The sequence below is a fragment of the Pinus tabuliformis genome, chromosome 8 (genome assembly GCF_031772625.1).
Source record: "Pinus tabuliformis cultivar Carrire ecotype Pingquan chromosome 8, CPIR1, whole genome shotgun sequence".
Lineage (NCBI taxonomy): Eukaryota > Viridiplantae > Streptophyta > Pinopsida > Pinales > Pinaceae > Pinus > Pinus tabuliformis.
In genome coordinates, this window is record NC_142294.1 from 1,383,411,504 (window position 1) to 1,383,416,923 (window position 5,420).

Sequence of the window (5,420 nt, forward strand, 5' to 3'; positions counted from 1 at the left end):
GTTACACTTTTTGGCAAAATGAGGGCATGTTTTGGTGAAAAATTGATGCTTGATCGAGCAATCTTAAGCACTCAATTAAGCAATTTTTAAGTGCTTAATTGAATTGTTGAGGCACTTAAAAATAACTCAATCGAGCATTTATACAAAGCCTTGGTCGAGCCATTTTCTAACCCAAGTTAACAACTCGATCAAGAGTTATGGCTCGATTGAGCTATATTTTCGATTGAGCCTATGGCTCAATCGAAAAATTTAGCATCGTCGAGTGTTATTTCTTATTAAAAACCCCCATCCACACCTACGCAAGCCATTTTGCTTAGACTGCGATAAGAAAAGGACTTCGACGAAATTTTTATAAGCTCAATCGAGATGGATGAACTCAATCTAGCTACTTATCAAACCTGCCAACAACCTAGAGGCTCAGGCCCAGGTAGGTTTTCTATCACTTTTGTCACTTTAATTTATTTTTTCTGCAAAAAAAAATTAATTTGAAAAAAAACCTAGCATACCAAAACTACAAAAAAAATCATGAAAAAAATTATGAAAACCACAAAAATCCCACTAAGAAAACCCTTGAAAACCATAAAAAACAACCTTGAAAACCCCTTATGATAAACAAAGATGTAGAAAACCACCAAGAAATCCTTTGAAATGCATAAAAAAAAATATGATTTAGGTTTTAATTAATTTTTTTTATTTCATTGTATATGCTAACTATAATGGTAGCATGTTTATTATAAATGTTTTCTATGGTAAAAACATTATTGTTTAACTAATTTAAATTTTAAAGCATTTTTAGGAATTTAGTGAAATAAAGATTAAAAAAATGATATTTTATTATTAAAAATGCATTTTAAATTTCAAACAAACTTGACCATAAATATGCCCCAAAATTTTTCAAGCATAAAACAATAAAACTATAACAAATAAAGAAATAAATTAGGAGCTTTAAATTGACATAATGAATATGGTTATTCATGGTTAACCTCTATTAAATCAAATATGAAATTTATTTCATTTTTTTAAATTTAATTTAATTTATATTTTATTTTATTTTTAATAATAAATATAGTAATTTATTTTATAAATTTAATTGTACTTAAATAAAACAATAACTAAATTAATAGTCGAAAATATTTAATTAAAATTTATTAGCCATATATATATATATATATATATATATAGAGAGAGAGAGAGAGAGAGAGAGAGAGAGAGAGAGAGAGAGAGTTGTAAAGTATAACACACACACACACACACACACACACACACATATATAACATTTAACATAGTTTTATAACTATTTAAAATAATGTTTTCTTCATAATCCATAAGATGGGTGATGCTCAAAAACATTTTAAGGCTCGATTTGATCTATAAACTATATTTTTCCTTAACATTTCGATTACTCATATTTGTAGAATTATTTAGTATAATAATTTGACAAATATATATATCTTCAAGTTCCCACCCTTATTAAATTTATTTCTTGAGTAATGATTTTGTAACTTACACTTCTTATATTTTTATTTAACTATATAACGCAACATAGCACGCACACACACACACACACATACACACACACACACACACACACATATATATATATATATATATGAAATCCATTATGAAAAGTGGATTTAGAGTGAATATATAAGCATTTTGACCCTTATCTAATTTGTACCATAATGTGTCATTATGTAGTGTGTTGTACCAGAAACATTCTTTTCATATTCTTGCACCTAGTACATGTTTCATAATTTATCGAAATAAACACTCTATTTAGTTTAGGACTTTAGCCTAGATTATTATACTTGAGTTTATAAATGGTTTTCTTGTCAACATTCTTTCAATGTCAACATCTTTTTATTGGATTACTTTATATGTATTATATGTAATTTGCAGAGTTGTCTCCCATACATGCCCCCCCCCAAAAAAAAAAAACATCCCATCAGAGTGTTGGGGGATTTGTTATACATGGTCGAGCTAGATCATGTAACCATACTAGAGTGTCTGTTCCACTCATAGATCCTATCTTTAACACTAGTTAGAGGGTCAGAGGCAATGTTTTTATCTTTTTTGATGACCTTGCTACAAATAGTGAACCTTCTTCACCCGTTGCAGGTGTAAATATCGCATTTAAATCCTCTTTAAAATTTATGTGTTTATTTCTTAAATCGTCTTTAATTTTTAAATCATCTTCAATTGATGTGCTTGAATTTAATGTATACGTTATTATGCTTCTAGTTTGTTATATATATATTAAATTCTTATTATTTGCAGTCCACCAAGAAGGTGAAGATGAGGATCAAAGTGCAGTGTCGATCCCTCCATTAAATGATGTTATAGCCAATACCACGGTTGAGGATGTTATGGCCCAACAAACGTGGATCACATGAGAGCTGGATAAAATCTCTGCTAGTACACCTACTAGGTGTAGTTTGTCTCTGATGCTGGATAGCATTAATAGGTTGGTCGCGATATACCAGATGGTGGGATGAAAAAGCCACCTCCTATATTCCATACATAGGATTAGGAGGCTAGAGGTTAGAGGCCCACATAGCTGGAAGGCGATGAAATATGCCACCAAGAACATTGATATTCGTGGGGAGTTGTTTGGCATACATTCGTAGTATCATGCTAAACATGTTGGTCTGATTGTGCTAAAATATTTTAAGAATGTTGATGTGGCCCCTTTTGTTTATGCCCAATTCATTGGAACTTGGGGCTAGTTCCTCCACATGACTAGGTCCCCATTTACTTTGCAAAGCACATGTATGTGGAGTTTATGCTACATATGAGGGCAGATAACACCAACACTAGATCTAAGTTTTATAGACCCATCTTGGGACATAGTTATGAACATTTTTGGGCTTGTAGGGACCCTATGCATGTAACACCACCTTTGATATTGTTTCCACGACCATCTTGGAGCATGGTACTACCAAAGGAGCTAGAGGAATCATCATAGCTTGGTGTTGGGACTAGGAATACCATAATAGATAACATGCAGAGGAAAATGGCCATTGCACATGTTGCATTGCATGGAGAGATGATCAAACCACCTTCATTTCCTCATGGCCCACCAGTCACATTACATGATGATTCATATCTCGAGAGTCTACAACATAACTCAATTTTGTCATGTGCACGTATGTGTCATGATACCATCTGTAACACTTAGAGGGTGCACGACCCATGTGACACAAACCAGGTACATATATATGGAACCTTTTACTCTTATAGTCAAATTATACATTATTTTTATTAATAAGTTCATATCATATTACATTTATATCAATAATTTCATGATAACAAGCAGGGATAGCCGAACTACACAGATTAAATTCTAAGATCATCTAAGGGGGAAGTTAACCAGCTATAGCAACCTCCTCTAGTGCATGTTTCCATGGATCAGTCTCCCCCACCTCCACCTCCACCTCATAACACTCATCGAATAATAGTGGAGGTGAGTTTTTTTATTCCTAATATTTCAACATTCTCTTTTTTCAAGTTACATGTATGCATGCTAATTAATTTGTAGAGTAATTATACTTTGTCTTTTTCATTGTATACATAGGCCCAAATGCAGAGGGGTGTAGATGTTACATTTATGTAGACACATGAGTTTGATGATGGGTATGGAGGCATTGAGCCACAAGCAGGGGAGAATGAAACCTAGATTGATCATAACCCCATCCAACCAAACTCCAAATTTTCACTTGAGTTAGTCACGAGTAGGGGACTATTTAAATGCACATTTCAAAGTCATTTATTTCCAGATTGTTTATTTTGTGCAAATGATGTTCTAATCAATTTTAATTTGAATGTTTTATATTGCAATACCAGATTATGTATGCTCACTCTGTGGAGCAAAACGCACATAATAGTTCTATAAGTGGCAATTTTGTGAATGGATCATACATAATTTGTATATTTTATGCCCATTTTGTAGGGCACATTCACATGTGATGTAAAAACTGTGTACATTTTCATACAAAGAAATTTCTGAACGCATGAACAATATTTCAGTTTATGGATGCTTATTATTTCAGTTTGTGGATGTTCATGTGTATAATGTAATTTGTATATATTTTCATATGGATAGTTTTTATCATACATAGATAACAAGATAACAATTTTGACTTCTCACGAAATAAACTAAGAAAATAATTAAAATCTTAGACTATGATGCAAGTCATTTTGATACTTAAAATGAACCAAAATATATGTTCATGGTTCAATTAAAAAACACAAATAGGATTGAAATACATTTAATTTCAATTTTAAAAGATGTCTTCAACTAGTAAAGTTCAACTAATAACTTGTTTTATTAAATTTTATTTCTTTTGAGGTCATATACATGAGCTTAGTCATAACACATGATATAAGTCATATGTATTGGAATTTAATATATCAAACAAAAATTAATGATATATTTTTAGATAATTTATATAATCTATGAACTTTCCTAAATTTAGTTTTCTATCAATTATTTCAATCAATTCCTTAACTTAAGACATTCAATTAAGAACATTCAAGAAGCAAATTTTTACAAAATAACAATTTTGAATTCTAGTTTCATAAACTAAGGAAATAAGTACAATCTTACTATGATGCAAGTCACTTTGACACTTAAAATTAAATAAAACATATCATGTACATCAATTTAATATTGAATTTGTAGAAAGCGTCTTTTAGTGCATTTATTATATGTTAATTTAGAGAATTAAAAATAATTTTATGCTCTTTCCTAAATTTACTTTTCTATCCAAGTATTTCAATCAATTCCTTATCTTAAGACCATCAATTAAAAACATTCAAAAAGTGATTTTTACAAAATAACAATTTTAGAAAGTGTCTTTCAGTGCACAAGCAATGTATGTTAAATTAGAGTGATTTTAATTTAGATGTCAAGATGTAAACTACAAGTAAGTTTTACTAAAATTTATTTCTTTTGAGGTTATCTAAAAGATATTAATAGTCCGAAAATGATATATATATATATATATATATATATATATATATATATATATATATATAATTTTTTGCACGTTTTACATTCCAATATTGAGCATGTGTGTAACTCTTTCCATGTTTTATATAACACTGACACATGGCATATTTATTAATAACATTAAATTATTTCAATTTTGTTCATAACCTCGATTATTGAATTTCCATTTAAGTAAAATAGTATATCTACTTGGTTGTAACATACTGAAATGGATTTTCTAGAAACCAAATATGTATGACATATATATAGATCTATAAAATTTCTTGCATGCTCAACATGAATACTATACGTGTACATAAAATTTAATAAATTTAAGATGAAAAAATTTAATTAAATCTAGATATAAATCGCTATTGATTCTAAATTTTAATTAAATTTGATATCTATGGCGTCCACATAAGGATCTTAT